At 41.4% G+C, this 18835-nt stretch overlaps 1 protein-coding gene across 1 annotated transcript in view; it reads left to right on the top strand.

Annotated features, from left to right (window-relative positions):
• The first annotated feature begins 15860 nt into the window (after positions 1-15860).
• LOC131592279 (mitochondrial inner membrane protease subunit 2-like) overlaps positions 15861-18835 on the top strand; it is a 404870-nt gene continuing 401895 nt past the window's right edge. Inside the window, exon 1 of the mRNA XM_058863685.1 lies at positions 15861-15901. The gene's annotated coding sequence lies outside the window, so the exon portion shown is untranslated. The remainder of the gene's footprint in view (positions 15902-18835) is intronic.

Genomic DNA, 18835 nt, shown 5'->3' with positions numbered 1-18835 from the left:
CATACAGACAGGGGCTACAGGGGAGCAAGCAGGGAGAAAAAAAAGAGAAAATTGACTTTCAGGCCATAAAGATCAATTTTGACTTCTGGAATATTTGCTGCATTTTGAGAAGTACTGTATTTTCACCACATGCTTTACTGGGTTTTTACCCTCTGTGAGATAATGTTGGGAAATGGTTTCTTCTGCTGCTTGTGTAGATTTGAATTACAGCATTTGTCTTGTACCCAGAGAAAGTGGTTTTCAGGGTTTTGTTTGTTTTTCTTCAGTCCTGTGACAGGGTAGGACAGCAGAAATAAGACAAAGAAGACTGGTCAGTGTACCACCAGAGGTGGTCATGGACAAGGGGGAATGGCTTCCAACTGAGAAAGAGTAGGTTTAGATTACACGTCAGGAAGAAATTCTTTACTGTGAGGGTGGTGAGGCACTGGAACAGGTTGTTCAGAGAAGTTGGGGATGCCCCAGCCCTGGAAGTGTTCAGGGTTAGGTTGGATGGGGCTTAGAGCAACATGAGCTAGTGGAAGGTATACCTGCCCACGGCACAGGAGGCTGGAACCAGGCAAATATGGTCCCTTCCAAACCAGGCCATTCTATGGTTCCATGTTCAGAGAAGAACATCTCTATTCTCTAGGTAGTTCTTAAACTCCTACCTTCAAAAATTGACATTGTTCACTGTGGGCCCCCTCACACCTTCTGCATAAAAATAGATGAGTTCCATTTTGTTGTGGGAAGTGTGCTTCTGTGTGTGCCTCAGGCATGGTGAGGTATGGACATGGATGGATACCATGCCCTCTCTTTAGTGTTCTTATTGCAGCGGCAGTGATGTACTTGTGGTATGTTGAGTATCATAACTATCTGTCACAGTCTTGCACACAATTGTCCTACCTTCAACTAGATGCAGCTGTGTAAAGTACACAGAAACAATCAATATGTCAAATTGTAAGACAAAATTGCTATTTATCATTCTCATCAACTCTACACTTATTTAACTTGAGAACTGGGAAACTTGGTGGATTTTGCAAATTCTCTCAGCAAGCCTTTTCTGGTTCAGTGCTATTTTTACTGAAGATAACACCAGCCCATCTTGCAAGTGAAGCTTTCAGCAGTTGTGCTACATGAAGCCAGGCACAGCATGAATGACAAATCCTCAACACTGTGTGGGCTCATTAGAAAGATTTGTATTCCATGCTGAGCTGAAGGAGAGGGAGTGACCTGGGAGACTCTGAGCAGGCACTAAACCGTGGAAGCAGCAGCAGAAATGACAGCAGATGGCAGGGTCAGCTCGTTAACTGCATTTATGTAATGGGAGACTTCCCATATATTGTCAAGCAACAATTAAAAAAAAAAAAAATCTGTCAGAAATTCCACCTGGTCATAATTGATCATTGTTAATAAATCTGTTCCGGAACAGGCTGCCAAAATCTCAGCTATGATTGTGTAACTGAAACTAATCAGCAAATGATAATTGCTGGGGTGAGTTGCTTTGCTTGGGTGACAAAAGGAACCAAAACTGTGGCTTCTGCTGGCAGAATGGAAAGCTGTTCTGTGAAGGTATGCTGGGCTGACAAAACATCTGGTGAGTTTGCAGTTTCAGTCTAGCTCTGTGTGTTGTGAAACACAGGACTGTAATACTTTCTTCTAGAAACGCTGATTATACCTAAATGAATAAATATTGCAGCTATATTAACACGAATTCGCCCTGTAAACCACAGATTTATTCCTGATTTCTACCACAGTCACCACAAAAAAAGGCAAGAGACGGGAGTCTACCTGAACTAGAAAACAGACTTAATTTAAACCATATTATGAATTCATTGTTGGCATAATGCTGACAAGTTTCAAACTATAACTTAACTTTTTATGTAGTTATCCATGCAGCACTCCTGAAAGGTCCCAAAATGAGGCTCAGAGTGAGGCCAGATCCCAGCCTGAGCAGGTGGGGGCCACTGGAGGTCTGGTGATGGAGAGATGATTGATCCAAGGCTGCCGTGCTGGACTTCCAGGGCAATTCCCCAGCTCCTCTGTATTGCCCCTTTGGAAGACCAGACCCCTCACCCCCATATACCATCGATACCCGTGGCACCTGCTGCTATGCCAGATGCCAACATAGACTTTCTGTTCTGCTGCTCCACCAGTCAACCGGCAGCACACAGCACGGTACGAGCGTGCTTTAAAACACGTCTTGTCCAATTTGTCCCGGTCTCTTCAGGTACCAGCACCACTGCCTCAGCCAGGCCCGGTCGCCGCGCGGTGCAGCCTGCCCTGGACCTTCTCCCTGAGCTCCGAGATGGTGGCAGTACAGGGCAGTAGAGGCCCTGAAGCGCTGCTGGCGCCGGGACTGCTGTCCCTTATTGCTCAAGAGCCCCCAATACTGCAGCGTGTGCCACCGCATGGCCCTGCTGGGGGCGGCCAGCACCGGGAAGCCACCGGGAAGGGCCAGGGTCAGGCAAACAAAGAGGATGAGGACAAGCACTAGGCACAAAGCCGAAGAGGTCGCCCCGCGCAGTGGCGGCGGCCAGGAGCCTCCGAGGCGGCCTCAGGGATGCGCAGTGCTCCCGGAGCGAGTTGGGCAGCTCTGGGTGCCGGCTCCGGGCACCAACAGCGCGGCGGCCACCCCGCGCCTGGGGCGCCACAGTGACCGGTGGCACACGCGGGGATTTACCGGGGGCATCACATACGGCACAGGCACAGGCACAGGCACAGGCACAGGCATGGCGCAGGCACAGGCACAGGCAGACACAGGCACAGGCACAGGCACGGCACAGGCACAGGCACAGGCATGGCGCAGGCATAGGCACGGCACAGGTGCGGGCGTGCAGGCGGCCTCGGCTGGCGGCCGGGAAGGAGCGGCCAGCGGCGTGTGAGGCTGCCAGCGGCACCGGAGCGCTACCTCCCCTCGGGCTGCCCCGGGGCACTGCCTGGGCTGCTCCGGCCGGGCCGGAGGCTGAGGCAGGCGCTCGAGCAGCTCTCACCTCACCCACTCTGGGTTCTTCCCTCAGCGCATGGCCATGGTGCCGCTGGGCACCACACCCCCCAGCAGGCTAGCTCTGCATGCCTCCCCATCTTTCTTTTGAGGAAACAGTTTAGAAGTGGTGTCTTGAAATGTGTGCGTGTGCCCTCAGTTAGGCAGGATCTTATGGGCAAGAAAGCATCATGCCATGCTCTCCTTGTATAATGTATTTAGCAGCACTAAAAGTAATTTACTTAATAATGACAGAAAATTACTGGTTTTTAATATGACTGCTGAATCCTCAGCTTGGCTTCAAGTCAGTCAGCAGCACTTCATAAAGGGTATTGGTGCAGTTATTTTTATTTTTATCTGGAGCAGACAAACTGTAGTGGCTCCTCCTCAGGTCTTCTGTAGGTGTCTTGTACACCTTACCTGTAGGGCAACATATTGACAAGGTCATACAGCGGTCAGGGGCGGACTGAGCACTCTGCCTCACCTGCTTTGCCTGCATTTCACTAAATGCCTATTAAATGATGCTTCAGCACAGCCAGAACAGAGCAATGCAAAGAAAAGGGCAGGTTCCCATCCTTATGCATATTTCCAGCTGGAAATCATGGTATAATAGAGCCAGAAAATAGGTGAGTAAATAACATATCAGAAATATTGACTCCACAGCAGAGGCTGCTCTTGGACAAACAGGTTATTGAGTACATTGCTGTATGAGTTCTCCGCACCCAAAGCAAAATATTACAGGTAATATTCAGGTCAAAAAGATGTTGAGTTTTTCAAAAGGGATATGGTTTTTTTCCACAAATGAGTTGTAAAGGGACTATTTTCTGTCTTTTTTCAAACTATGTTCAGAATAAATAGCAGATTGGTAGTGGATAATGAAGGTATTATGAGAATGTGTCAAATAGCTGTTGTTGATGATGATGATGTTTTTAATGATCTTACAAAATTATTTAAGAAAAAAAATTATATTTTCCAGTACCTATGTTCTCACTTTTTGCTTTGGTTTGTCTCTTCAGACTAAAAACTGTTTTAAATGTAGCAGTTTATTAATAGGAGGGGTTTTGGGTAGGCTTATGTGTTATGCAATTTGGAATACCCACCAAATTCTTTGCATGATTGGAATTCTTCACAGAATGGGAACAGAAGTATTTAAACTTCAAGACTAAAATATTTTTCCTTTAGGCAAATTACAACTAATACAACGTTATTACAACGTAATTTTATTTGAGCTCCTTCCTCTAAGATTACTGTATCTAACAAGAGTATGAAAAAAGTGTATATGATCAGGTAAATACTTGGGGTGAAAGTGAAAGCTCTGTAAACCATCTACAATTGGATAGTTCCAAGGCAATCATCTTCTATAGACTAATCTTGAAATGCTTGGATGTGGTAGAGAATTGAAACATAAAATTGCAATTACTACATAGTTGTGTCTTACTTCTAAATAATGTGTTTTGAAATCAAGTGATGCTACACATTAGAATTTTAAAAACACTTGCTAATATACAGCATACAATTAGTAAAAGAAGCAAAATAAAAGAATTAATATTCTTTCTAAGCTGTCAGAAATAAATTAGATAAATGTGACATGCTATAATCTACACATTTCTCACATGTTTGGAAAAAAACCCACCAAATGTAAAACCTTAAGTAAATTGGTAAGTCTAAAAGCATAATTACTGTACTAAATTCATCAAATTCAATAAATTACTGGTCAAGTATTACACATAATCTTACTGGAAAAACATGTTTTATGACACTGAATAATTATCAGAGTACCTTTGTGAAAGCAAAAGTTTGGATTCATCTGGATGCTGTTCCACAAATTTCAGAGTATGTATTTTCAGGTTAGAAGAGCCAAATAATAGTCTTTTACCTCTTCAGTCCCAAACTGAGAAAACTTACATTCCCATGATGATTTCACACCAATCTACAAAGAAAGAGACAAAAAAGCCCAACCCCAAAATAACATAACCCCAGAGTTTCAAACCTATATATTCTGATCCCTAAAAGACCAGCATTTTAGAATTATTGTCTTCAATATATATTTTGTCCTCACACAGAATTTTCTCTAGCAGAGCTGATCACTTATATTTTAGTCTCCCAACTGAATTTGTAGTGGGGCTCAGTGCATATGATTTACAGTGTTATCCAGAAAATACAGGAATTTTATTCTGATATTTAGTCTTAGTTCATGCTATAATCCCTGTGCATCATATGAAAATGTGTTTCATACCTGACACAAAACAAGTGGATATATTGTCTCACTTTTCAACTAAGATGTATAAAGATGCTTTACCATTATCATACTAAATGCACGAAGTATTCATGGTACTTTGATAATCTGTAGTGGTATTTATGGAAGATATGTTTTCTAGACTTTTAACTTCTTAGTGTTTGCAAATTAGTTTAAGCCACAAGACATGCACTGTTCTTTGTTAAGAATAAATATTTTACTGTATGTTATAAGCTTGAACCTTCACATTTAATGTTTCAGAAGTTGGTATTTTCCACTTTCTTAAAACCTAGGTGTCAAGCACCTAGAAAATCTCTAAAATTATGCATTCCTTATGCAAACTACCTATTTAGAAGAAATAGTTCATGCTGTGGCTTAGTTACAAAACTGGGGTCAGTTATGTCAATCTGATTTTAAAAAAGAGGTTTGACAAGCAGATTCAGTGCAGTTACTTGTATTTACAGCACTGCAATTCAGAACAGAACAGTCTAACCTGGAGAGAGATATTGAATTTACCTTATTATACACAGTATATTGAATGCAATACATTTGAAGGGATGGCACCTGGTATATGAAGTCATTGAAAGTTTTCAAATAAGAGATCCAAAAGTTCAAGGCCTGGCCTCACTCTTCTTTGTTGATACTTAAAAGTCTGTATGAATGTATACCTTTGCATTTAGCGTTCTCTAGGTTTTCAGACTTCCACGGCCAAGGTGTGTTGGTGTCAGCACGATGGACATAGCTTAGCGTTTAGCCCACATGCAGGTCTGCAGTGCTCAACCTAATAGTTCCCATGGCATCCCTCCTAGAAGGGAGAGACAACCAAATGTGACCAGGAGAGGCTGTACCTCCTCTTTCACACAGTAGTCCCATGGTTAAAGCACTCAGCTGGGCTGGAGTCGATCCATATGCAGTTTCCAGGTAAATCTTTGACCATTATTGAGACTATCATAATATACTTAAGGTTGTGGAGACCATACCACAACTTGGGACAAACCTGCAGTAGTAGTCCCTTCCCAAATTTTATGTTAAATATTATGTACTGTTAATTATGTTGAGGTTAGTAGGCATATGTAATATACTTTAAATGTGGTAAATATTAGTTGGTGAGCCTGGGACTGGGATTTCCAGTTAAACCCATATGAATATCAAAGCCAACAGAATGAAGATGTGCATTTGTTCTTCCTTTTCATGTATCTTGTTTTTTCTCAGTTGTGTGGTGTGCTGGTTGCTCTCATTGGAAAAAACTCTGCTGCTGATCTCTGTCATCTACAGCTTCCCCAGCACATGAAAATGCTCTCCTTAATAGGCTCCCAGGACAGGGTAAAGCACACCTTGTACAGCTCTTTCCATTTAGGTGACACAATCAGCAGTTTTCCATATTGTCAAACACAGCATGATTCAATTCATGTGTTTCTGGGGGGAGCAGGACACTGTGATTACATACCTACGTGCATTCTGCCCAGATAATTCCATTTTTCATTTAAAAGTTGCCTGCTGAAGCAGAGTCAGAGAGCAGCTCTCACAACTTGTTTATCTCCCTGGGTGAACTTTTCAGTGAATAAGACATCACCTGTATCAGCACCAACAGCAAAGTACCACAGCACAGAGCTGATTAAAAGAGCTAATGCAGGTGCCTGTCCTCAGCACAGGATTTGGCACAATGCTTAGAACTCCTTCACCTGAGTGCATTGAGGCACTTACCAGTGGTGCTGCTCCAACCACAGCTGTCCTGCAGCTTTAGTATTGACTGAGGAAACCAGACAGCTCCAAGTGGCCACTGAGGACCAACTGCCTTTGGGTGCTTCCATCAGGCCACTGCACTCCTGGGGCTGGGAAGGAGACAAGGCAGAAGCATAAAGACTAGGTACTTGTAGCTGGTACTAGAGCTACCCCTAAGTATATAAACCCAAAGTATAATACAACATTTGTTTCCCTGTAAAGGATTTGTATGCTTTTATTGTCAGGTTTGCTGAAGAATTCGCCTGGCCATAGCCAAACACATTTTTACAGTTTTCTGAGATGCTAACCAGTAGACATTATATTCAGATGATAATCTTTTGATCTTCAAGTTCCAAATTATTTTTTTGCTAAGTCTTAAAAGCTTCAATGTGTATGAAATTTAATGGACATCTGAGATGAGTTCTGCAAAAGAAAATGAGCCCTGTAAGCTTACTTGTGAATGTACAAATATAAGCAAATTAAAAACATGAGTGTTTTTAAGGGGATGCTATCATTGAGATTCATTTTAATGAGAGACCCAAACACCTGTGCTGCAATGCCTTCAGGCAAGAGGATATATGCGTACATGTAACTCAAGTCTGGGATAAGCTTTAGAATAATTTCCACTGCTTTCCCTAATTTCTACCATTAAATTTCATATTTTTAGCTCATGATGAGGCTGTTTTTTTGAGTTTCAGCTTTAGTGGTTTATGCAGGAATGTCAAGATTAAGGCCTGAAAAAATGAGTCTATAAAATGTTTTAAAATTATTAAGTACGCAATGAAAAAGAAGCTTTTTATCACTGAAAGAAAAGTCTTACATCATGTCTCAAGTAAGTGGCTCCAAGGTCAACTGATGGGAACTAAAATGCAGTATAGTAAAAAATGGCTACATTAGATTTGAGTAATTTATGTGCCCCTGAAAACTACAGTATGTTTTACTGGTGTGACCAGCAAACAAAGAGTGACAAGTGAGCCAAAGCCTTAACTCTTTCATGTCTCCTTTGCCTGTTGCTGTCCTGTAGCTTAGGTGGGGCTGGCACATAGGAGTTTGTCTGTCCAGGGTACGAAACCCCAGCAGAACGGACAGAACAAGGTATGTTGGGTGGACAAAATTGGTCAGACAGATGAATGTCTGAGTAAGTTACACCCATGAATTTTACTGGTATATGTGTGTGTGCCTGTGTGTGTGTAGAGATACTGAGGGAATAGATGGCAAGAAGATACCAAATTCCACTGGGTCATATAATCACTGTCATCTTAGGTATCCTATATAAAATCATTAACCTTCAGACTGAGTGTTTTGCAGAAGAGGTCCCTAGTGACTCAGAATTTATATCTAAACAACATGAATATGACTCAGAGCTATGAAATTAGACTATACAGTTGAGAATTGCCTCCTACAAAGTACCACAGCTAAACTTCATGCCAACCTGATCAGGTTTTGGAAACGATTTGTTTTGTCTTCAACCCTTGAGGTCCAGCAGGAAATTTTAGAATAGGCATTGAACACTCTGAAAGAATAAGGAAGGAGCTGTGTAAATTACAGGAGTAAGTTACCATTTTCTTTTACATCTTGGCAACAGCAGTCAATATCTCTCTTGTACATGGAGTCAATCAGGGTTGTATGGATTAACCCTAGAAACTCCTGAGCTACAGTAAGAAACCAGATTTGAGTGAGGAAACTGGGATCAAAATCCCCTTCCCTACAGACTTCACTAATGTGCTGGGATGACTCCCTAAACTAGGACAACTAACTACATTGGTACTTGTACACTAAATGCTGCTATTCTAATACAAGTTAAATGTTTTGACATTTTTGATTCTTTGGTATAAGTGTAAATCATGCTCCGGTGATTCATATCAGATTTAAAAGCCTCATCTGTTCAGTGCACTGATGCAAGTGTACCTTGCAGGAAAGGAAGATTTCACAAAGAACTTGGAGGTCAAATGTGGAATTATCCACAAGGTTATACAACAGCTGAGCAGTAGTGTTTGGACCATAACTCTGTATTTAAGTGTCTCAGTTCTGTGTCTGATGCCATAGTCATTTATTGGCTCTAATTTCATGCGTATGGAAGGAATTTTTCCCATGGGAGGTTTCAAAAAGACTGCAGCTATTTATTCTTTGGAGATACTGGATTCAGATGGTGCTGATGTAATTTAGAAAACATTTTAACTCAGCTCAGGCTATATAATTAGAAGTAAAAATCGTTTCAGCAAACAAGATGTGCTCAGAACATGGTGACCTAACAACCTGTAATAAGGTCTTCAAAATACATACTAAATATAGGGAAATGGAGATGCCAATTGCCCCCAGCAGTGACACCCACTGTTCTCCCGTAACATTGTGTCACATACTTGTTTTAAATATATTAGTAAAGAATGTATTATACTTTCTAAACTAACAGTAGTTGAGAAAAAAAATCAACAAAGCTATGTGTAGCCTTAATAAAGAAATACCTTTAAGAACTATTTGATGGTGTCACTAGGAACTAATGGTGCTGACTAGGAACTAATTACAGCTGCCCCTCCGGCCTAGGGTTTGCTTGCAGGGAGGTTCTGCTAACCTGGCTGTCGTGCAGAAAACAAACATACCACACAAGTTGCTGCTGACTGAGGGGGGCGATGTGAATTGGAAACGAGACAGAAAGTGTTGCCATACTCTTCAAAGTGCTGCGCTTGGGGTATGTGTCCGTTCAGTAATGGCACAGGAGCTTGGTCACAGCAGGATTTTGTGATTACACAGCTTAATTGTTCCCGCATATTATAAAGAGCTCTTTGTTTTTGCCATTTTTCTTTCATATTCATCCACACTTTCTATTATGTTTCTTCTTGCTTGTCCCCCACCAGTTCCTCCAGACTATTATTTGCCATTTCAATACACTCCACCATGCACGCCTCAGTTTAATTTGCTCATGCCTCTTCTCTTTCAGTTGTTTCTGTCTTGGTAGCTCTCAGCCTGTTCCCCTACTTCTAATTCAGCTCCCACTCACTGAAAACCTCTCATGCTGATTTTACTTAATACAAGATAATTAAGGGTAGGGTTTTTCAGAGAGTTTTTCAGAGGTACGTGCATAAGAGGATGGACGTTTCTCAGTGCAAGCTATTTTTTTATGCTTGTTAGAAACGTTGTTAAAATAAAGGTGGCTACAAACACTCCAGGGTAGACACCTTTGACAAGAACAGACAATGGGGGCCTTTGTAAGACCCCAGCAATGAAACTGTCTTAAAAATATCTCCCTCCCTGCTTGATTGAAGGGTGGGTTGCCCCACAAAATTATTACTCTCTCTGGTTAAAAGTGAATAGGTGGGGGAGGACTGAGTAATAAACAAGATACAGTTCCTGAATTGTCTAGGTCTTTAAAACCAGCATATTATTAAACAACAAGCTGAGAGTGGTCAGATGCACTGCTACAGTCAGAAAAAAAAGTACTTCCTTAACCTGGTTATTTGTGTCACGGACAGGAATGCTGTGTTCATGTGGCACTTACTATGTTTTTGATTTAGGCTTCCCTGGACACTAACGTTTAATGGAATTTGAGGAATTGCAAATGGCTTCACAAAACACTTCTTATTCTGATGAAGCAAAGAATAATACGAAGGGTAAAAATGCCTTCACATCCTGCTCTCATCAGAGTATTATGGGGAACAAGTAAATAAAGAAAACAAATCAGCGCCTCGTTCACCCTTCATCAACTGCCTAACAACTTGCGACCAGTTAATTACACACCTTTAAAATGCATGTACAGGAGAAATGATTCAGAAAAAAAGCTTCTGTAATGAGAAAGGACAGCACAGAAATACTGACTCAACACAGGTAAATTTAAGCCTTTAAATCTGACAGTACTGAAAGAATGTACTGCATGTAATAGTAAGTTAAATGTTGTCTGCTTTATGCTAAGCATTTAATAATCATTAATCTACAATGATTGTTCTACATTTGTTTTTTTTGCTACTAACATTCGTAATCTCTGCTCTTCACTTAAAAGTGAGATAAGGATTTACACGTTACATAGAAGGATTGAATACTAAATTGATTAAATATATTGAAGAGTATCAAGCAATAAGTAATACTAGGCTGAGTTGCTTTCACATTTCTAAATACTTAGTACCCATGTAGCCCAGTAGCTCAGGCTCAGTAAATACAGCAGAACATGGACTTTATATTGATTTTGCAAATATTCTGGAATTTTCAGACTTTGCTGAACTTGATTTAGCATTCCTGTAGCTGTTTTACTTCACTTACATGTAACAACAATCTTATAATGATCAGGAGGTTCTTCTCTAATGTACTGATTTCCATATGGATGATCAGTGCTAGGCACAAGGACATGAGGAAATGGAATGAAGCTGGATCAGGCGAAGTTCAGATTGGACATAAGGAAAAGATTCTTCACTGAAAGGGTGGTCAGTCACTGCAACAGGCTCCCTGGGGAAGTGGTCACAGCCACAAGCCTGCCAGTGCTCAAGGAGCATCTAAAAACCTTAGGCACATGCTTTATATTAGGTGAGGACTGGGGAGCTGGACTTTTATGGGTCCCTTTCAAATTGAGATATTCTGTTTCTGTGTTTTACTTTTTGGTAATTTTATATAATTGTGGGATACAACCATAATAAATAGTAATAAGCAGTTGGTAGAATGAAATATTTATGCCCTTATCATAATAATGCAATGCAGAGGATTACAGTGTCGGAATGACAGGAGTAGGGGGAAGTGCAAGATGACACTGGAAACTTCAGGGTTGTAAACAAGTCACTGTTGGTCAGCTAAAAATACACTGACCTGAGAAGTTGGGAAAAGCCAGTTGCAGGGGTGTCAAAGCAAACAAACAACTCCCATCACACTGAACCAAAACATCTAAAAACCTGTGGAAAACACTGAAGGGTGAGCAAAACACCAGGGAAAATGTTAGGAAGTAGTTATAAGAATTTTAGATGTCTACTATAGACTTGTTTGGGTTTTTTTCCCCTTGTAATAGCATTCTTTTTTTTTTTTTTTTTTTTTTTTGTAATTGTTAAATCTGAACTGAAAAATCTTTCATGAGCCTGTCAAGAATTTACCTATGTTGACAACAGACACTTGACTTTGCAAATCATGTTTGTTTTCTTCTTTCCCATGCAAAAATATGAAAGTAATAACTGTTCCTTAGGAATCCAATACAATTAACTTGACTATCATAAGTTACTGATGTATCATTGATATATATTGATACATTTTCTGGCCTTCAATGATTATGCTATTTCCACTGACCCATGATAGGATTTCAGGAATAAATTTCTTGTGTTTTAATTCTCTTTTTCCTTGATGGAGAGGTCACTAGAGAGTTTTATGCTCTGTGGCTTGCCTAACCAACTGGAAGCAAAATCTACTTTATTCTGACCAGATTGTGTTTCAGTGTATATGAGGCATAACATGAATAGTATGTGATGGCTAAAGGTAGCAGGAGCTAGGTTCTCAGTCATGTAATGATATGGAGATGTGTAATAATGCAATACTGAAGATGCTGCAATCATATTTTTTCCAGTACAACAGCAAGTTTAAGATTTATTGCACTCTTCTGTGCCACACCATTGATTGCTGCCCTTGGACTACAAGTTCTTCAAGCCACAGCTGGACTATAGAAAGTGTTCATCGGAAATATCCATTAAGCAATCAGACTTTTTGATCCTGTGCCCTTTTTCCACTGCACCTTTTCTGTGTTCTGAGGCAGCTGGATCCAGCCCAGTGTTTTCCTCCAAAACACACTCTATCAGAGCAGTACACTCAACACCACTCAAATGCTCGTTCCTTTACTATACGGAAAAAGATAAAATGTCTTAAATACCCTATAGATGTAGTTGCAAATATAAGGATTTTAACTCAAAGCCGGTCTTGAATATCTCCCATAGATTTCCTTTACTCTGAAAATGCAAAATGAAATTAACCTGGAGGAAACTGAACATGCTGAAATATGTTTTTAGCTTAAAGCTTGCTGTTTGAGAGTCTGTTGAATCTTTTAAATGGATAAAGTAGTGCAAAAGTTTTGTGGATTACCAAGAATGCTTTAAAGGTACTCTCAACTGAAAAGTAAATGAAGAGGTGGGTAAAAAGGGCTTGCTTTTCCTTTATTTCAGTCACAGATGCATCAAAGCATAGAAGCAGCAAAACATTTTCAGTACCTCCTTGTTAGAGTTGAAAGCAAAAAACTTTGTCATTTACTTTTGGGTACCAATGGCATTGTGGTAGGAATACTTATTTAAAAAAAAAAATAAAATGATGCAAACATTGGTGTAATGCATCATTTGCAGCTCAGAATTTTAGTATCAGCTTTGATAAATTTCACTTTATCTGCAACTAAATAAAGACTAAGAATGGGCATTTCCTGCTAGCTGCTTAGCATGCACCTGATTTCAAAAAGAAAATAACTGATAAGCCATGACTTGGTCTTGAGTGTTTTATAGCAAAAACCTTTAATCTGAAAAGAGTTCCAGCTCGAGTTTTAGAGGGAATTATTTCATATTGCCAGCTTCAAGTGCATGGAAACATTGAGGCACATGCCCTTAAGGTGCTTCTCTAATGTTACAATTAAAAAGACATTATTGTGTTTTGCAGCAATATTTGTAAACAATTAGTGAAGTTTTCACAATAAATTTTTTACATGAAAATGGAGATGGTAGATAGCAGTGGAAAAATACTCTATTAATTTCTACACAATGCACTGATAACCTACCTGCAGAATTTTAAAAACAGCACGCTATTCAAATGTGTTAAAGAATACATTAAATTAACCAACAATAAAGTTAGTAAGACTTATTTGATTTTAAAGGTAATGCTTATTTGAAAATGTGTCAAGGGAAAACAATAAATGAGATAGGGTAAAATCACTGGTTTTCCCTGGGTAGCAAATATGTTGGCATCAAGTGATACATATCAAATCATGTATTTCACACCAAAGCTAATTATGTTTTTCTTCGTGGAAATGTTTTAAGCATGTCCTGGTTTAAAAGATGGGTGTCTACCAAGGAGGGCGGGAGCCTCCCTGGAATGGAAAATATGACCCTCTCCCAGTCCCCAAGGCACCCAGCACATAGGCTCTGGACCCTCAAATGGTTGGGAAATAGGGAGAAGGTGAGTTGGCTTGCAGTGGAGAGACAGCGGTGAATGGGAGTCTCGGAGCCTAACTAACACACAGGAGCAGCTGCAGAGGGCAGGGGGGTCCGGCGGGAGGCTCTTCCCGGTCGTGGGTTTTGGCACCACACGCGCTGGCTCTGAGCTCCCGCGTGGCGAGGGAAGCAGAAGGAGGCAAAGCAAAACGGCAGGCGCTGGTCGCAATGCTGAAGGAAAAAAAACCCCAAACAACCAAAAACAAACCCAAAACCCACCAAAACACCAAAACAAAACAACTCCCACCCCAAGAAACAAACAACAACAAAAACCCACAAAAACCCAAAAACCAACCAACCAACAAACAATCCACAAAAACCTCTACAGGGCAATAGGATCAAATCCAGGTCAAATCCACTCACTATGCTGCGTGGCTGCTGCCCCAATTCCCCCCGCGCTGGAAGGAAGGAGCAGCCCCAGCTCCCATCCCTGCAGGATCCCGGGGCCCCCTTCATCCCTGGCGATATCACCCGAGCCGTGGTGGGGAAGGGGGCGAAGGGAAAGCCAGTTAGGGCAGTGACAATTCCGGACACAAAATAACTACGGGATAGTGAGCCATCCCACAGCCCCACAAAACAAAGCATTAAATGCGGTAAGCATTGCTAAAATGTTCGGATTTTACAAGAGGCTGGACATGTCGTGTTTGGAATAGTGTGTAACAAGAAATGTTATAGATGATGTGTACATAATTAATGTACCTTGTACTAAAAGTGGCCTTAAAGTGTGCCTTCCAATTCAATTTATTAAGTACTCTACCACAGTGTCTTCTAAGATAGTTGTCTCCTATCTCAACAACTGTGGAAATATTTTATCTCTGTAAAAAAGGACATGGTCAGATTACAGACAGCTATGCATTCGTACTTCTGTAGCTCAGCCTCAATGTCAAGATCAATTCAATTATGAACAATTTCATACTCGAGCTTAAAAATAACACTTTAACAATAAATTGCAAATATCTGACTGCACAGATTCAGGCAGAGGTGTCATCTTACACTGGTTTCCAACAGTGGCCTGACTAGTAGAAATATCTCCCAATATCTAGTTAGGAACTCCCTGAGCCAGAGGTAGTTCCTACGTGTGTGATAATCTGTAATGGATTTTCCCTCCATGGATTTGCCCATTGACTCTTGAAAGTACTTCAACTATGTGGAAAAACCTCCTGCTTCAGACTATACTGGCACCTGCACTTGTTACTGCAACTGATAAAAACAAGTAAACACTGAATGAAAACACAAACCCTGGTGTAGCCATCTGGACCAGCCAGGAAAGCCACCATCCATGAAGCCAGTACCATGCAGCCAGCTCTGTATGCAGCAGATGTGGCTGCCATCAGTCCCGATCAAATCTGGTGTGCTCTAGGGGAAGTCAGCGGCTGAAGAAAAATCCTGCCCTTTTGTGTGGGTTACACTATATGCAAGGTACGGAACAGCTTTGAACTGAAATATTAAGAACTCACAGTATGACATATGAATATCCAAACAGATTTATTGCTGTCCAATTGCCAAAAGATGGCCTCAAGAGTATATTTGAATCTCCATCCTCACTGAAGGAAAACACCGACACTGCAATGCAGCATCAAGTTTTTGGGGACTCAAACTGTAACTAGAGGGGCTGAAAAAGGATCAGGCCGAGTGCCTTATTCCGTGCAGGGCCTGTCCTGCTCTGTGTGTGGCACAAGGCGAGCCCGTCAGGCCGCCCTGCCGAGCCGGAGGCGCGGTGCAGCCGCGGCCCCTCAGGGCGGCCCGGGGCGGCCGTTCCGGAGCGCCGCTGGCTCCGCGCGCCCGCGCGTCACGTGATGCGGCCGGCTGCGGCCCGCCCCCCGCGGAACGGAGCGAAGGGTAAGCGGCGGGAGCGGCCGGGAGCCGGGCGGAGCCACGGGAGCCGGGCGGGCTCGGAGAGTCGGGGCGGGGAAGGGGCAGGGGAACCCGCTGGTGGAGGAGGAGCGGGGACGGGCGCGAGCAGAGGGGGCTGCAGGTGCGGCGGCGGGGACAGGCAGGCGCCGCGCGGCGGGCCCGGCCGCGAGCTCGCGGTAGCACTCGGCGCCGCCTCTGGCCCGCCCCTGCCCCCGCCCCCGGCCGGCGCGTCCCGGGGCGGGGCCCCGCGGGGCCGGCGGAAGCGCCGCTCGCGTGAGGCGCGGCACCTGCCTCCCTGCCGCCGGTCCGCTGTGCGCTTCCTCCCTTCTTCGCCCTCCGATTGCCGAGAGCTCTGTTTCCCGCGGGAAGGGACTCCCGTAAAAGAACCGGCAGAGTCAATAGCGACAAGCACCGCCGGTCTGTGTATCCTCCGCCTGTCTGAGGCGGTGCGGCAGGCGGTCGTGCCGTGCTGCCGGTGGAAGGAGGGGTGCTTGGCCGGGGGAGTGGGTTTGGAAGCGACTCCGGGGTTCTGCTCCCGTTCATTGGCATCGTGTCTGCAGCTGGGACTTGTGCTGTGTACTTGGTCCTGGACTGAATGCAATTCTTACTTAAAGTATTTTTCTGCTTTATTAAACTTCCTTCACATCTTGTATTTGTCCTATGAGGACTACTGTTAATGGCTATATTCTGATATCCTGATGGAGTGGCTTTCCTGCTGCCCTACATCCTGGACATCTAATAGAGAATTTGTTTTGATTTTTTTTGTGGGTTTTTTTTTTTTTTTTCTTTTCTATAATTATATAACTTGTCGTAAAGTGGCTGCTTTTCCGTATCTGGTGCTTATCACACAATCTGTTCTTAGTTAAATGCTTGTCCCCATAAAGGCTGCAACACATGAGGCTGAAGAGATTCAGCCAGTTCCCAGACATCTTTCTCTGGTGTTCCTACTTTTTTTAAGGCAAATTTTCTTGGAAGCTAACAAAAATCTTAGATAGAAAAAGCACAGCTGAACAGCAAGTAGACTCTAACTTTGTAAAATCTTTTAATTATCCAGTATTCCATTACAGAAGTTTTACTTTTTTTTTTTTTTTTATATTACCATTCTTGTTCTGTGGAACTGGAATTCATTGAGCACACCAAGATACCAGAAAAGGCAAAGCTGCTTTATGTCTCTAAATAACCCTTTTGTACTAGCACATTTTTACTTGCTTCTTCTCCCCTAAAAAAATATGCCACACATACTTGTTCATTGTTCAGCTAGGAAGAAAATTGAAATTGTCAACAAAATGTACTAGGAAAACAGAACCTCTTGAGGATTTTCAGGTTAAATGAAATAATTTCTCTAGAAAACTTCAGAATTTGTTATTTCAGAATATTTGTTACTGAATACATATGCTTTTTGTAAAAAGAAAGCTAATGTTTTTAACTACTGTATTTGGAAGATTTTCCAGGAGTCTTCCATTTAATTTACTTTTTAAATTACAGTTTTGGGTTTTTTTTATTTAACTGAATGTTGTTACCAAAATAAATTTTCTTTTGAAACTGGTGGTAAATAACTATACACATGGTATAGTAGTGGGTGATACCCAGATCCCTGAAAGTAATATTTTAAGTATGCTGGAAATAATTTTGAGAATCAAATGGTTTCACAGTCATAGTTGTAATTTTGTGGTGCAATCTTTCTAAGCTGACTGGAGTGCCACAGATATTAGCTGTTTCTGGAAATCTGTATACTTACGCTTGTTAAGTTGTTTTGCTTATTCTTGAGACGTGAGAAACTTACATGGCAGTTGAAGTTATCACAAATCCCAGACTCTAAATCAATATGGTGGGGAGTGACGGAGTACACTAGGTCTGCTCTTAACAAGTCCCACAGTGACCTCTAGAGTTCAACGATAAAACATGACTTGGTAAAGGAAATTATTTTTTTGAAGGCATAATTTTCTGTATTAGTTTATACATTTAGTTTATTACTGTCCCCCAGACAGTAGACAGTAAATAGTTGGTTCATCAGGTTTTACTACTGGGTTTCATGGGAATGTTCTGTCCGGGAGTCAGTCCCAATTTTCATGCCTTGAACAGGGATGCACAAAGCTGCTTTTACATTAGTTGTGGAAGAACTAGGAATTTTTGTGAAGTATGCTGAAAATGGAAAATACCTTTCAAACAGTAAAAGCATTTTCTATTCTTGGCATAATTTCTTCATACTATAATAAATATTTTCAGTCATTATTTTGCCCTCATATACTCAGTGCATATGGGCATGTTTTAAAGATTCATAGCTGAGAATCTTGTTTCTTCTATTAATTTGTTTTTTTCGTTTGACTTTCCATTAGGCTAGAAGAAACTTCCCTGTTCCTTCCCTGTTCCCTGTAAGAAATTTAGTTCTTCTTAATCCAAAAGAAGCACCTTTTAGAAGAGTTTGTTTCTGATGACATTAATGTTTAAAGCTGAGTGCTGTTTTTCTTAGGCTGATCATTGAATGTTTTCTGAGTACTTAAAGTTATATATTTTGGTGAAGACTGAATATTCCCTTTTTTTTTTGTTACTGTTTTTGCCCAAGTTTGGTTCTGGATAACCACAACTAACATGACAATTCCATGGTGCTTGAAAGAATCCAGAGAGTCGACTAGATGATTGTACAAATTTATTGAAATTCAAAGGTTATGCTATTGTTTACTGTAAATATAATTTACAAATTCAGTAAGTTTCAAAGAAACTCCTCATTTATGCAGTCTACTTGAGAGCAAAACATAGCAGCAAAGGACACTTAAAATTAATTTAAACAATTAACTTTGATTGCAGACATTGAATCCTTAGGCTGAAAGCAAAGCAGAACTTTCAGTTGTAAGAAGCTGAACATGTGTTATGTTGCTCTCTTAAATGAGTTCCAAAAATTGATGTATTTAGTACTTTCAT

This window comes from Poecile atricapillus, chromosome W, assembly GCF_030490865.1.
Source record: "Poecile atricapillus isolate bPoeAtr1 chromosome W, bPoeAtr1.hap1, whole genome shotgun sequence".
Taxonomy (NCBI): Eukaryota; Metazoa; Chordata; class Aves; order Passeriformes; family Paridae; genus Poecile; species Poecile atricapillus.
Note: the sequence above shows the minus strand (reverse complement) of the source record. Positions and strands in the feature narration are given on the sequence as shown.